Raw genomic sequence first — 16,389 nt, forward strand, 5'->3', positions numbered from 1 at the left:
TGCAAGAAACAAATCTCTATTTTTAATAAACTACCTAGTCCCAGATATTCTGTTATAGCAGCACAAAATGGTCTAAGATGGAAGGGCAGTCTACTTTACTGAGTGTACCAATTCAAATGCTATTCTAAACCAGAATCATCATAATTTCATTCAGAAATAATGTTTTACCCATAGTATAGTCAGGTTGATGCACTATTATTACAGAAATAATCTGAATTCTCAGGGATTATTTGATACTGGCTTTGAACTAGTACTAATTTCTGAAGAACCAAAATTTCACTATGGTTAATGGATCACTCTAGTAGCTTATGGAAGTCATATGATCAACATAGTTTTACCTCAGATCCATCTCACTGGTTGGTCCCTGAATTCACCCTCATATGTCCCCAGATTCAGAAGGTATCATTAGAGGAGATGTGTTCAGAAAATGGCAGATTTCATACTTTGGTTCACTCACCTATGGAGTGAAAGCTATTATGGTAGAAAAGGTCAAATGTGAACCACTAGAACAGCCTACCCTTATTTACAGTAAACTAAAAGCAACACGTCATTCTCAGAAGGAATGTAGTGATTGGTGACATCATCAAGGATTTCAAAGATGAAGGTTAGTGATCCTTATGCCATGTACAGAAAAACATGAATCATAGTGAATGATAATGACTATAATAATCTTGGCCAGATGATTACTGCAATCACAGATGCCCTTCTATATGTGGTTTCCTTAGTTTAGTTATCAATACACTCCTAGGTACCTAATTATAATAAAGGAAGAGTTTGGCTTCAGTTGGAAAGGGCAGCAATTCTCTATCACTACTTTTTCCATAGCTTTATTGAGGTAAAATTGAAGTACAATAAAACACACACATTTGAAGTACACAATCTGATCAGTTTTGAGATGTATGTAACCAATGAAATAAATTCAAAATTTCCATTACTTTTTAAAATTTGAAATCATGCAGACTATTTCATGCACGATTTATTACATTAGAAATCAATCACCTGGGGCTGAGGATGTGGCTCAAGCGGTAGCGCGCTCGCCTGGCATGCGTGCGGCCCGGGTTCGATCCTCAGCACCACATACAAACAGAGATGTTGTGTCCGCCAAAAATTTTAAAAAAAATAATAAATAAATATTTAAAAAAAAAAGAAATCAATCACCTTTATATAGAAACCCATCCCCACGTGTCAACTATTTCAAAATTAAATGGCACCCTTACAAATATCTGAGTAGTTAAGGAAGAAAGCATAAGAAAAACAAATAAAAAATGTTTTGAACTAAGCACTATCACTTTTTACCTCAGGGTTATATCAACTTTCTAGATTTACATACAAAAGTTAATTAGGGTCCTTGATCACTTTTCCCTTATACCACACATAACATCATTTCTTTTTTATTGATTTTTAAAGTAATGATACCAGAATGTATTACAATTCTTATTACATGTATACAGCAAAATTTTTTCATATCTCTGGTTGTATACATAGTATGTTGATACCAATTCATGTCTTCATACTTTGGATAATGATGTACATCACATTCCACCATCCTTGCTAATCCCCTGCCCCCTCCCATTCCCTCCTACCCCTCTGCCCTATCTAGAATTCATCTATTCCTCCCATGTTCCCCCTCCCTACCCCACTCTGAGTCACCCCCCTTATATCAGAGAAAACATTCACCATTTGGTTTTTTGGGATTGGCTGACTTCATTTAGCATTATCTTCTCCAACGCCATCCATTTACCTGCAAATGCCATGATTTTGTTCTCTTTTATTGCTGAGTAAAATTCCATTGTGTGTATATGCCACATTTATTTTATCCATTCATCCACTGAAAGATATCTAGGTTGGCTCCACAGTTTAGCTATTGTGAATTGTGCTGCTGTAAACATTGATGTGGCTATGTCCCTGTAGTATGCAGTTTTTAAGTCTTTTGGGTATAGACTAAGGAGAGGGATAGCTGGGTCAAATGGTGGTTCCATTCCCAGATTACTAAGGAATCTCCTTACTGCTTTCCGTATTGACTGCACCAATTTGCAGTCCCACCAGTAGTGTATGAGTGTGCCTTTTTCCCCACATCCTCACCAACACTTATTGTTGTTTGTCTTCATAATAACTGCCATTCTGACTGGAGTGAGGTGATATGTTAGAGTAGTTTTGATTTGCATTTCTCTAAAGATAGCATCTTCAACAAATGGTGCTGGGAAAACTGGAAATCCATATGCAACAAAATGAAATTAAGCCCCTATCTCTCACCATGCACAAAACTCAACTCAAAGTGGATCAATAATCTAGGAATTAAACCAGAGACCCTGCACCTAATGGAAGAAAGAGTAGGCCCAAATCTTCATCATGTCAGATTAGGCCCCAAATTCCTTTATATGACTCCTATGGCACAAGAAATAAAATGGGTTCAAACAAAAAAGCTTCTCCTCAGCAAAAGAAAAAAATCAGTGGGGTGAATAGAGAGCTTATAGAATGGGAGCAAATTTATACCACACACACTTAAGATAGAGCACTAATCTCTAGGATATATAAAGAAATAAAAAATCTTAACACCAAAAACGAAACAAAACAAAAACAACAACAAAAAATAACCCAATCAATAAATGGGCTAAGGAGCTGAACAGACAATTCTCAGAAGATGATATACAATCAATCAACAAATATATGAAAAAATGTTCAACATCTCTAGCAATCAGAGAAATGCAAATCAAAACTACTCTAAGATATCATCTCACTCCAGTCAGAATGGCAGTTATTAAGAATACAAACAATATGAGTTGGCAACGATGTGGGTACAAAGGCACACTCATACATTGCTAGTGGGACTACAAATTGATGCAGCCAATATGGAAAGCAGTATGGAGATTCCTTGGAAAACTTGGAATGGAACCACCATTTGACCCAGCTATCCCACTCCTCAGTTTATACCCAAAGGACTTAAAAACTGCATACTATAGTGACGGAGCCACATCAATGTTTATAGCAGCACAATTCACAATAGCTAAATTGTAGAACCAACCCAGATGCAGATGAATGGATAAAGAAACTGTGGTGTATATATACAATGGGATATTATTCAGCATTAAAAGAGAATAAAATCATGGCATTTGCAGGTAAATGGATGGAGTTTGAGAATATTACACTAAGTGAACTAAGATAATCCCACAAAACCAAATGCCAAATGTTTTCTCTGATATGAGGATGCTGATCCATAATGGGAATGGGGGAGAGAGCGTGGGAGTAATAGACAATTTTTAGATAGGGAAAAGGGGAGGGAGTGGAATGGAGGGGGAAAGAGGGCAAGACAGACAGTGGAATGAGACAGACATCATTACCCCAAATACAAGTATGAATACACAAATGGTGTCACTCTACTTTGTGAACAACCAGAGAAGGAAAAATTAAGCTCTATATGTGAACTATGAATTGAAATGCATTCTGCTGTCAAATTAGAATAGAAAAATTTTAACAAAAGATAATTCTTGCAAGGTAAGAAACAAGTTCCTACATTTTGCCTTTCTTATTACCACTAAAAGGGAATACAGCAATGAGTTGCCTAATAGTTCTGGTAGTAACATATACCCTATAGTTGTGCACTACTATGGCAAATTGATAAGTGTCCTGAAATCCTGCTAGAATGGGGTCCAGAAAAAAAAAAGAGCTTTTCTGGCATTATCTGTGCTCTTATGTATAATTTCCTGTCATCAATTTACTAGAAAAACCAAGAAAAACAAACAAACAACAACAACAACAACAAAAGATCATGCGTGGTTTTCAGTTGTTACTTCATGTTTGCAGGCATCATCTGCATCATTTTCCTACTGCTACAAAACAAACTACCAGGAACAACAAAAAATTACTACAACAAAATTACATAAACAAACATTTATGTGTGCCTCAGATTCCATTAGTCACAAAATCAAAGGGAAGGTATCAACCAGGCTGATGATTAAGGGAGATTAAGAGATAAACAATATGCAAGATAATTCAGGGTACTGGCAAGTCTAATTTTTAAGGTTACAGGTATTAAAAAAACACTCTAAGTTACAGGGCCACACCTATACTTCCCTAAGTGCACATCTAAATCTTTCTTATATTGTATTTAGTGCATTTTGGTAATGGTAGCAAGGATGGAGGTTAATTAACTTCCATGCCCAAGATCAATCCTACCACAGACACAGCTAACTATACAACATACCACCATGAGTAATCAACACTGAGGAACCAATAATGAATTACCTTCCAGAGCAATTAATGGGCTTCCAGGAGGCAGGCTGATTATTTTGTACTTACTTCATTAGACATTTATGCAGTGCATAGAATTTCCTCCTCAAATGTGTGTAGAGGAAATGTGTGTAGAACATCCAGAGCCCTTTTTAGCACTGACAGGTTCTGTGACTAGAGACCATGGAATAGGGCAAGAAGCCAATTCAGCAGGAAATGTAGTGGCACAGAGCCTTCAGTAAGAACTCTGTATGTCATCCTGCCACACCGAGCACCAGGGCCTGCTGTGGGGCTGTCCCAGGGCAAAAGGAATAAGAAATAGGCAGTGCAGAAGATGGTTATAAATAGCAGCTATCACCTTGTGACCTTCTACAGAAATGAGGTGTTCTGGTTTGAAGGAGGAGTCCCTCCAAAAGCCCTGTGCTGATGCAAGAGGTGAGATGATTATGAGAGCTGTGACCTAAGCCATGGACTGATCCATCTGGTGGATGAACCGAATCAACTAACTGGGTAGTACCTATAGGCAGGTGGGGCGTGGCTAGAGGAGATAGACCTCAAAGGCACGAGCTCTGGGCCCTATTTGTTGCTGGCCCCTTGCTCTGTCTGTCTCTGTCTCACTCTCTGCTTCCCGGCTGTCTGGACACAGCAACTTTCCTCCACTGTGGCAGTCCACCATGATGTTCTGCCTCACTTCAGCCCCGGAGTGACGGTGCTAGCTGTCCATGGACTGAGACTCTGAAACTGTGAACCCAAACGAAATTTCTGCTCTAGGTTATTCTTGCCAGGTACTTTGGTCACAATGATGACAAGCTGACTGACACTTGAGGACTAAGGTGCATCTGGCTTGCTGAGATAAAAACATCCCCAGCTCAGATGAGTAACAAAAAAACGACTCTTTCCAAACAATGAGGGCAAAAGCCAACTTTTACTAATAGAAATTCATAACATCAAAATGCTCCGCCCGTTCGACTCAGCCTCTGGAAGGCAAGTCTCCTAAGCAACACAGGCCACGAGGCTTCAGTGACATCTTGCTACGTTCTCAAGCACAGCGAATGGGTTCTGGTTTCTATCTGATCATTGTGAGAGCAGGACTGTGTTCAGGTCTGATACCTTAGTTGCCAGAAACTGTTTTCTCCAGGATCTTCTCAAGGTGCTTAATTAAGTCACGGCGTTTAAATCTGAAAATGAAGAGACATGCCATTACCCAGCGGAATCCCAAAGACACCAGGAAGTGGGGGGGCGCTGTGGCAGACAGGCAGGGAGCTCACGGTCTACACGGCAAGGGAAGGAACACACACCTGGGGAGAGATGCTCAGGTGCACAAGGAGTGTCCACGGGGGCCGGCAACCAGCCCAGACCATGGCGAGATGGCCAGGCCCAGTGGGTGTGGGAGGGTGAGTCAGACTCAGAGGACACAGGCTGAACAACACAGAGCAAGCCTTAACTGTGAGTGGGGGCAGGACCCAGGATGCTCAAGCAGGGGCAGGCCCTGCCCCCACCACTCAGCCCCCACACCGCCCCAGCCCAACTGCTGAAAGAACTCCACCAGTTCCTTGGCCACCCACCTTGCTGCTTCCTTGATGGTAAACTCAACAAACTGCTTCTTGACTTCCACAGGGCCTCGCACTTCTTCAAGCAACTTGAAGATCTTTTCGTATTCTGAAGGTATTAAGAACACCTCAATATTGAGGAAGAAACAGAACTCAGTCTTGCCGTTTGTGGCCCTCACTAATCACGCCCTCTGGGCTGCAAAGGTACAGAGTGTGTGGGGCTGAAATGCTGAAATGGGGACCTCTGCACACAGCCACTAAAGAGTTCTAGGAAACAGCCACCATCAAAGACAAGACAAGAAAAGACGTATGGGGGACACGCTAAGCAAAGTAGAGGGGAACCGTCTGAAATTAGTGAGGACTCAACTCTGGCCAAGGCCGAGTCCACTCAGGCAGTTCCAAGCTCTTCTAAACCACAGGTTGAGAGAGCCTTCCTGCGTTTTCATCGCTACCATCCCCCCACCACTTACTTCGTCCAAACTGTCGAACTTCCTTCATGAGCTGATGTTTGATACCAACGTTGATTTCCTCAATACTCTGTGGAAATGGATCAGGCACCACCGCCACCATGGGCATGGCAGGAACTTCAGGGCCACGTGCAGAGGGGCCACTGCTCACGAATCCTGCCCCAAAGGGGTCCCCACCGGCCTGGAGAAGCAGCCCCCCTTGGCTGGGACCAGTGGAGGCATCAGGTGGAGAAGCCAGCGGATAGAAGGGGACACTGCCAGCTGCCATGCTTGTGGCCAAGGAGCCTCTCACTGTGGTGGGACCACTTTGCATTGTCTCCTCAGGGACAACGCGGCTGGCAGTAGCATCTGGAAACCAATGGAGAGGCTCAGCTATGAGGCAGGTGGGCTTCACCCCCCTACGCCCTACACGGGACATTTACAAGCTCGTGTCCTGCGATTGCTTTTCTCAGAGCAGCTGGGAGCACCAGAGAATTCTTGGACCTCAAAAGTGGACATCGCGACACAGAGGACAGGGAAAGCACCTCCTAAGTTGTGGCTCTGGGACTGCATGTAGAAACACAGGGGACAGGACATCTATCAGTAAAACATTCACAGAGCCATGGCACTCATGAGTCTGTGTCCTGTGATGTACTTTAGGTGTCAAAAAGCTGGAAGGTTCATGTGGTGTCAAGATGCCTGATGGGATTCACGCTTAGTCACCAGAGATCCCTGTCAAGAGGACAGACCCTCCTCACTCATGTTTGGAGTATCAGAAAAAGGCATTTATGTCACTCAAGTGTGACACCCCTAATTACACCACCCCCTTGGTGCCAGGAGCTGGCCACCAGCAATGAAGCAGACAGAAACTGCACCTGCCCTGATGGAACCTACACCGAGATGGGAAGTCAGAGAGGAAGTGCATGGAGAGCAACAGGCCATCCCAGCTGGACTCCTGTTGGGGGAGATGTGGGCAGGGGAGTGGGAGGGAGCAGAGGAGTGGGAGGGAGCAGCAGAGGGGCCCCCAGGGCTGAGGGTGGTGGCAGGGCCTTCTGGGTGGTGTCCTCTGAGCAGAGCCCGAGGAGGAGACAGAGCAGGCTTGTGCAGATTTAGAGGGACAGTTCAGCCTGCAGTAAGGGAGAGGGCCAGAGGGGGACCTGCTGAGGACCAAGGAGTGGAGGAGAGAAGCAGAGAGACAGAGGAGGAGGCCCCCAGAACCCACGTGGGGCCACGCAGAGACTGTGGTCCACTGTCAGGACCAGGACTTGAGGTTGTGTTCTGTGTGCTTGGGAACATAGAGGACGATGCTCTTCCAGGAAGGACACACAACGGGCCCACTCCTTACCTGCTGACACCATCAGTCTGGCTGCAGGGGGAGAGGGGAGGGGTGAAAGGGGAGGACTGAGAAGCACAAGGACGGGAAAATGTTACTGGAACATAGTGGCAATCAATCATGTCAGAGTAGGAGCAAAGACTCGAGAAACATGGTGTGATTTTAAAGTCATCACAATAGTGAGATTGGAGAGGCAGATAAACGAAAGATCAGGATCCACCTCAAGGAAGAAAGAAGCCTGGAGAGATGGAAATCCCTGAACGTCCCCATCACGGAGCCAGTGAACAACGGGTCAAATGCAGCTGAGAAATGACTGGCAACGCCAGCTGCCATGCTGGCCTTCTCCACCCTGGTTTCTGTGGCGTGAGGAGGCAGGAGGCAAAGCCCCTGTTGGGCAGTGTGAGGAGAGGCCAGATTGAGGGCACGCTGTGTCCTGACCCACAGAAGAGCCAGACAGAGAGGGCCTTCCCATGCATCCTCCTTTGCTGCTGCCCCCATCCTGCCCTGCAGGAAGCTGCTTCATGCTGGCCTCCTGCAGCCTCTCCCAATAGGTTCCTGTTCTCGGAGGTACTGCATCTGACACGCCAACTGCAGGCTTGCCCACCCACCCAGGACACAATTACCATCTCCCTGGGGCTTGGTGGAGTCCTTCCAACGGGAGTGGCCCTCTCCTTCCTCCGGCACTGACATCAGGGACATAGTGCGCCTCCGCTTGTGTGGTCTAGGACTCGGTCTAGGTCCGCCCGAGAATTCATCTGCTTTGTTAGCCATGGTTTTCTGAAACACACCAGTGGATACATTCTGCTCATTACTAAATGTGACCATCACATAAGTGCCAGCAGACTTTGCATGCAGAAAGAATTGTGTGCTTGTGTCCCCATGTGAGTTCACCCGTGGGCCAAGTTTGGCCATACCTCACAAACACTGTTCTCAGAAAACTAACCTAACGTTAGGCCAGTCTAGGTGGATCATGGAGGAAAGTGACATGCAAGGTGCTGCTCACACCCAGACATGGCTCATGATTAATTAGTACTTGTGGAATGAGCGGATATCAGCAACCACACTGGAACTCACAGTGACCTCAGTGAATAACTCCCCACTATTCTGTGGCTACCCATGTTTGGAGATGGAATTCCTTTTCCTGTTCTCATGAGAGAGAGTTCATCACATACCACAACGATGGCACTGAAAAGCTTGCATGTGCACCATGCAGTGTTGGTGGCAGGTAAAGGTGAGAGGCAGTGACAGAGAAGACTTAACGTAAGGCCCTATTGTCCAGGCGAAACCCAAGAATCTCCCCAGCATTACTGGAATAAAATCAGTACAACACGTTTTGTGAGCCTCCTGTATTACCCATGAAGAGGAGTGCAAAGAGGAGGGAAGAATTTTCCAGAGGTCATTGAATAACGGCCAGGAATTTCTTGTTTTATTTGTCATTACTTTTCCTTGTGGATTAGAATTATACATAAGAATGAGATGCATTTTCATATCCTCATCCACGCACACAGCATAACTTGTTCCAATGCCTTCCATGTCTTAGCCGGCTATTTGGCAAAGCACAATTCTGGGAAGAGAAGATTTAGTGGTTAGGAAGGTTCAGCCCCCTTGGCAGGGATGGCTTGTCCTACAGGTAAACTGTTCCAGTCACAAGCACTCTGCCCCAAGAATCACCTGCTAAGCGAACCCCTCTGGACGTGAAGGAGGAACATCTGGGGAAGTCAGGAAGATAAGTGACAGGGGTGGTCAGCCCTGAGGCCAGCAAGAAAGGAAATGGAGGACTACTGAACTGCATAGGAGGAGGCTCCATGGGCTTCCTTCAGTGACAGTTGCCAGGCACCTAGGAAGCAGGATAGAGCAAAAGAGCAGTGCAGTCTGCCCAGCAGTACCAGGCTTCTCACTCCACCCTGGGCATTTTGGCTCTCTGGAAAGCTCTCGGGACATTTCTGTGTGAATCAACACTTGTTGGAATTCTCAAGCCCCCGGAAGCTGCTAGACTGAAGGTTGAACCCAAAAGGCTGCACATCAGCCCGAGTCTCTGGTGATGATGTGAGAGCTGAGCAGCCCCTAGAGACATCACCACCACCAAGTGACTCCATCTGCAGCCAGGGAACATGGCAACCCCGTGGGTTCTTCCTGCCTGTTATGGTTTGATCCCAAGCCATGGGCTAAAGGCTTGGTCCTCAGTGGGGTTCATTATTGGTTGGTGCTAGAAACCTTAGGAGGTGGAGCCGAGTTGGAAGCCATGGGTCACTGGGCGTGTGCCTTTACAGTGACACACATTTCTTCCCTCTCCCTCTTGCTGTCTCATACCCCCCCCCTCCCCAGCCCCGTTCATCCTAAGCAGCGAGTGTGAGGCCCATGTGGCCAACGTGTTGAAACCCCATCTCAAAAATATAAATTAAACTGAAATCAACAGAAGTAATCGAGCTCTGAGGAATATATCTCATTGCATAACATGTGGAATGCAGTATTAGAAAAGAAAAAAAATTCTGAAAATTCCTAAGCTGTGAGTTTCAGTAAGGTAAAAGAGGAGTACAAGAAATCCAAATGCAAAGAAAATAGGAGAAGGAGCTTTACTTTTATTGGCGGGGGGTGGGTATGAGGGGGAAGCTGGGGTTGTAGCACAGGCAGGCAGGGGCTCCACCACTAACACCACTAACTTACACACCCAGCCCCACTTTACTATTTAAGGGGAAGCAAAGCTGATGGAATGGAATGAGAAAGCGACAATAGCAAAGACCAACATTGGCAAAGTTGATCTTTTAAAACACACACCAAAGGTAGACATGTCTGACTTCACCAAGCAACAAAAATCTTAGTGCTTCCTGGGGCAGTGCGTACGCTAAAATTGGAACGACTCAGAGAATATTAGCATGGCCCTTGAGCAAGGATGACATGCAAATTTGTGGAACATTCCATAACTTTTTAAGGAGAAGAGAGAAAAAGGAAAATTTTATCTGAAAATAAAGCATGCTAAGAGAAGGAAAAGAAGAGGTTGGGATTAATGTGAAAATTATGACTTCAGATTTGAAAAATGAGATGAAGCAGAAAACACCTGTAGAAAAAAATAAAATTCAATCCCATGTGAAAGAGAAAATCTGAATGCTCTCATGTCTGGTAAAATTTTTGTCATGCTACCAGGGATTCAACCATTGGGCGCCTAACCACTGAGCAACACCCCCAACCCTTTTTATTTCTTAATTTTGAGACAGGGTCTCAATGAGTTGCTTAGGGCCTTGCAAAGTGGCCGAGGCTGTCTTTGAACTCGAGATCCTCCTGCTCCAGCCTCCCTGAGCCACTGGGATGGTAAAATTATTAACAAAGAAAAAATGCACACCTTCCAGTTCAGACATCTCCCTAATGAGTCCTCCAAATACTCAGGTGAGAAATGTGTTTTACACAAACTCCTTTGTAAAGTAGATAAAAGGAACAAGTTTTCGGCTCACTTTGTGAGGCCAGTGTCAACCTGATGCCAACAGCTAGCAAGGACATTAGAAGGAAAGAAAACCATGGGCCAACATCTGTCTGGACAACACTGATGAAAATCCTAAGTAAAATAAAAGCCAACCCAGTGCAATGATAGATAAAAACATATACATCAAGGCATGGCACCATGTAATGCAGGAAGGCAAGACCTGTCCACATCCTCAAATCAGTCAGAGTTAACCACATTAACAACAAGAAGCAGAAGGAAGTAAGGGAATTCACATGATCATTTTTATATTTTGGTTAATTTGCAACTCCTATTCATGATTGAAAACTATCAGTAACTTATAAGAGAAGGAAACTTCCTTAACCTAATAAAAATATTCTCCCCCACCTCCAAAAACAAACCAACACCCCAAAACAATTCAACGAAAATTAAAAAAAAAAAAAAAACATGGAACCACCCAAATTACAGGTGAAGTATTGCTCATTTTGTCCCTAAATTCGTCAACAAGATGAGGATGTCTACCATATAGTCAATAAGGTGTTGAAGGTCCCCCAAGTGCACTACAGCCAGATAAACAGAACAGTATAATGTTTCAAGTGGAACTTTCAATCTTTCTCTGAGGACATTTCTATGTAGGGAGAATATTCGGAAGGATACAAAGCCACTGCAGGTAGGAAGTGACTGTAGGAAGTTGCTGGATCCAGCAACACTCTTCAAACACCACCAGCACATCCGTATAAGAGCAACAAGTCACCAGAAAGAACATTTAAGCCCCACTGAAAACAGTGCCCAAATCACTGAAAATGTAGGCACACATGTAATGATGATGTGCTGGGGCATTCCACGAAGAGAAAAGAGCATCGAGAGAAACTGAAGAGCTGCTTAAGTGGAGACAAATGGGCTTTCTGTGCTTGGGATGAGTCCTTGTTAAAGCCTAATGGTGGGGAAGGGGCGCTGCGCATGCCCAAATCCCAGCAGCCTGGGAGGTTGGGGCAAGAGGATCTCAATTGCAAACCAGCCTCAGCAAATTAATAAGGCCCTGGTAAAATTACCAAGACCGGTTTCTAGATAAAGTGGGAAAAAGGGGGGGTCTGGGGAGATGGGTCACTCGGAAAGCATGCCCGAGTTCAATCCTTATTCAAACTTTACGGTCACCAAGTGTGGTCATGCATGCCTGAATCCCAGCAGCTCAGGATCCTGAGGCAGGAGGATCGGAAATTCAAAGCCAGCTACAGCAATTTAGCTAGGCCTTGAGAAACTTTGCAATTCCTGTCACTAGATAAAATATAAATAGGGGAGGCTGGGTATGTGGCTCTGGGCAACAGCTCCATCGAATTCGAGTTCAATCCCCTCTACCAAAACAAAAATCAAAAACCAACCAACCAACCAACAAACAAGCTTTCTTGGTTCTTCCCAGAATGATTCTGGAAATCTTCTCTAAAATCTCACCATGGTCATTTTGCACAGACAAGCTGGTAATACAAAAATGGAAACCAAAGTCTTAAACAATCCAAACAGTCTTTAAGAAATTAAACAACAGTTGGAAGACACATACTTCTAGATACTAGATTTACTATAAAAGCCAATGTAAGTCCAATCGCAGGGTCCTGGAGCAAGACAGGCATATACACCAATAGAGCAGCACAGAGTCTCACAACAAATTTGGAAATAAAAAAAATAGTTGTATTTATTGCCCTGGGGCCAGAAAACCCTTGTGAGAAAAATAGGCGTGTTTTTCCCGGGCTACCCATTTGAGGTGCAGGGCCGAAGCCAGGCTCCCACGCATGCTGCGGGGGACCTCTACCACTGACCTGTGCCCGCAGCCCACCACCCTCCTTTTAACCAGCTCACTTCGTAGAGACCAGCAAAACCACACCCACAACCCCACGGGAAGCCAAAGCAGGGGGTTACCCTCATTGATTGGGGTGGGGGGCAAAGATAGATTTTTAAAGAATACAAACACCGACCATAAAAACTAGTCTGAGTAATTACATGGGTAGCTTCTGTGCCGGTAGAAGACAGCATTTATGGTTGGCGTGTTGGCGCTGGCCTATAATCACACACACCAGGGGGCTGAGGCAGGCGGATCCCAGTCAGGCTGCCTGGGCAATTAAGCAAATGCCTGTGTCAAACTCGGGGGTTTTTTGTTGTTTGTTTTGGGTACCAGGGATTGAACTCAGGGGCACTTGAGCCACAACCCCAGCCCTATTTTGTATTTTATGTAGAGACGGGGTCTCACGGAGTTGTTTAGCGCCTCGCCATTGCTGAGGCCAGCTTTGAACTTGCCATCCTCCTGTCTCAGCCTCCTGAGCCTCAGGGATTACAGGCATGCACCAACCAGCCTGGCTCAAACTCTTAAAGTTAACACATAAGGGAGGACTTAGGGTGTCCTTCAGTGGTGGTAGGGTACTCCTGAATTGAATCTCCAGTACCAGGGAAAAAACACTGTAAAACGAAAACAAAGATTTGAATCAAAACTCAAACTTGTGCTTTTGTCGATGTGTTTACGTACATAAAAGAATGTAAATCAAAAAATCTGAGTGGAACCCTGACATAGTAGAGCTACATATTTCACCACTCCTGCAAGTACAAACACGCCAATGGAGTTTGTGCAAAAGTCCTGAACGCTGAAACCCTCCTCAAACTCATCAACCAGCAGAGAAATGCAAGTGCAGACAGAGGGGATGGCTGCACACCCGCCAGGGTGGCGGATGTTCCAGCGTGACTGACTGGGCAGCGCAGCTTCCAGTATGAGGGGCTACTGGAACCTTCCGACACCCAGATTCACACCCAGGCGCCCAAGACCACGGTGGAAGAGCTCCGTGGGGGCTGAGGCCCAGCAACCCCTCGCCACAGCCCAGAGGTGCAGGATTGCTCGCCGACAATGTGCCCCGGGCAAGGGCGGCGGGAATCCCCACCAGACAGACAGGGGCTGAGACCCAAGGCAGGCGAGATGACGCCGCCACCCCCACGCCGCGGAGCTGGACTGGCCAAGGAATGCACCTCACCTGGGGCTAAGAGCCGTCAGGAAAGAAGCCCCTTCTGTGTGGAGATCCACACTTCGGGGAGCAGTCCCAAGGTAAGGAGCGAAGCCCTGGTGGCCAGGCAGCAGGGAAGGAAGGGAAGAGTCCCCTCGTGGGGCTCACCCAGGACGCCAGGAACACTGCCCCCTTAAGGATGGCTGCTCGCCTGCAGAGAACTGCCACACGGGTGTGTGTGTGTGTGTGTGTGTGTGTGGAGAGAGAGAGAGAGCGTCACCAGCACAGTGTCCCTCCCAGAACTGTGGGGGCTTCCTGAGGAACTGTGGGGGCTTCCTGAGGACCTCTGCAGAGCTAAAAAGGGGTGCCAAGGGAAAGCTCTCCTGGACTGAGCGCATCGCCTCACCAGGCGTCCATATAGGGCTGAGCAGAACCTCCCCAGGTATAGGACCCCAGACTGCACTGAGACCCCCGTAATAAGCACACCTCCTGGGCTGAAGGACAGCACCCCAGGAAAAGTGGCCGCTCCACAGCTGAAATGCCGACCTTGTAAGGGAGCCTGGGATGAAGCACCTCCCCAAAGGGCAGGGAGGTTGGGGCACACGCCCCCCCACCCCCACCCCCACCCCCGCAGTGGGCTTTCTAGAATGCGCCCCCTGGGGCATCTGCGGGTCAATGGGGGTGTTTTTCCGGAAGCATCTGGTACATGCCTGCCAAGGGAGACCCAGGGAAGTCGCTGGAACCAGAGCGCGGCTGGCCTCTGCACCCTGCCCAGCCGGGTCCTGGGGTAGCCGCCTGCAGTGCCCAGAGCTCCGTGGGGGACAAACCCGGTGACCAGCAGACCCTCTGTGTCAGCCACAGAAAACAGGGGGCGCCACTTTCCGTTTCCCTGTCTCTGGCGCCCTCCAGGCACAACCTTCCCTGACAACTGCCACAAGAAACATCTCCAAAGGAACCAGTACCTCTTCAGCTGAGCGGGATAAAAGCGTATATTTGGAGCCGTCCGGTAGTGCAAGTGCCACCCGACTTGACGGAAGACGCTGGTGGATCTTCCTACCGGGTAAAATATTCGTAGGATCAAATCCCACGACTCCCCGTGAGGAAAAAAATAAAGCATTTGTGCGAGCCCGGTGCATCGCGCACACCTGTGATGTCAGGGGCTCAGGAAGCTGAGGCAGGAGGATTGCAAATTCAAAGTCGGCTGCACCGATTTAACAAGGCCGAGAGGTAGTTAGGGAGAACTGTCTCCAGATAAAATCTTAAAGGGGAGGGGGCTGGTGATGTGGCCCAGTGGGAAAGCAGCCTGGGATTCAATTCCTGGAACGGGAAAAAAAAAAAAAAAAAAAGGGAGGGGCTGGGATTGTAGGATCGTAGCTCAGTGCTACAGCACTAGTGGAGCCTGTGCGAGGCACTGGGTTCGATCCCAGGCACACATATAAATAAACAAATAATACGATATAAAAAATTGAAGCTTAAAAAAAATAAAGGACTTGTTGGAAAGCACGCTCCCCAGAACCAAAGGTACACATTATTCCCAGGCAGAATGTTAGAAGCAATCCTAATAGAGTCCAAGTGAGATGATGACGGCCACTGTCTTTCTTGTGTGGACCACTATGCTCCAGGGGTTCCCAGCTCGCACCTGCAGGTGGCAGGTGAAGCTGTTCCCGCCCAGCGAGTTCTCTGGAACAGCCTTGAGAATGGCGCTTTTCAGGGGGTCGTCCTGCATGCGGAGCAGTGACAATTGGGTCGGAATGGAGATCTGAGGGCAGCCGCCCCTCCAGTGGCAGACAGATGCTCCAGTCCTGAGCTCCCACAGAGTAAGATTGCTGGTTTCAAGGCTTCTGTGGAGGCGAGGGTGGGGGATGGCGATGGGGCAAGTTGAAACACCACAGAGCTTGCTGGCCATGTTGAGATTCCACCTTTTTGGCTGAAGAAAGGCTCTTCCTGTGGTTGCAAGCGTCTGGTTAATTTTAGAGTTCTGAAAACCTGTGTTTTGTTTTTACTCTCTGAGACCGTGTCTCACTGTGTTGCCCTGGCTGTTGTGGAACTCCTTCCACCTCAGCCCAGGGAGAAGCTGGGACCACAGGAGGGCGCCCGTCCCTGGGGAAAATATACTTAGCTGATATTTACCAGAATTTCTGATTTTTTTATGGTACAGTGACTCCCCTGCCCACTTCAGTCCTGAGGATTGAACCCAGTGGTCTCTCCTACTCACCTACATTCCCAGCCCTTTAATTTTTTTTAAACAGGGTCTTGCTAAATTGCCCAAGATGCTCTGAAATTTGTGATCTTCCTGCCTCTGGATTCCTTGGATTACCTGCCCAGCTTTAGTGGCTTTTGGAAATCCCTACTTCACTGTTCTGCAAGTGGTTTTTAGTATGTGGAACATTTTAAGGATATTTACATCCATGTAATCAGACTA

At 46.6% G+C, this 16,389-nt stretch overlaps 1 non-coding gene across 1 annotated transcript; it reads left to right on the forward strand.

Annotated features, from left to right (window-relative positions):
* Positions 1 to 10,374: 10,374 nt before the first annotated feature.
* On the forward strand, positions 10,375 to 10,481 carry LOC143639643 (U6 spliceosomal RNA). Its single transcript, XR_013154786.1, has one exon. It is a non-coding gene; the product is annotated as a U6 spliceosomal RNA (small nuclear RNA).
* The last annotated feature ends 5,908 nt before the right edge of the window (positions 10,482 to 16,389 follow it).

Source organism: Callospermophilus lateralis, chromosome X (genome assembly GCF_048772815.1).
Source record: "Callospermophilus lateralis isolate mCalLat2 chromosome X, mCalLat2.hap1, whole genome shotgun sequence".
Taxonomy (NCBI): Eukaryota; Metazoa; Chordata; class Mammalia; order Rodentia; family Sciuridae; genus Callospermophilus; species Callospermophilus lateralis.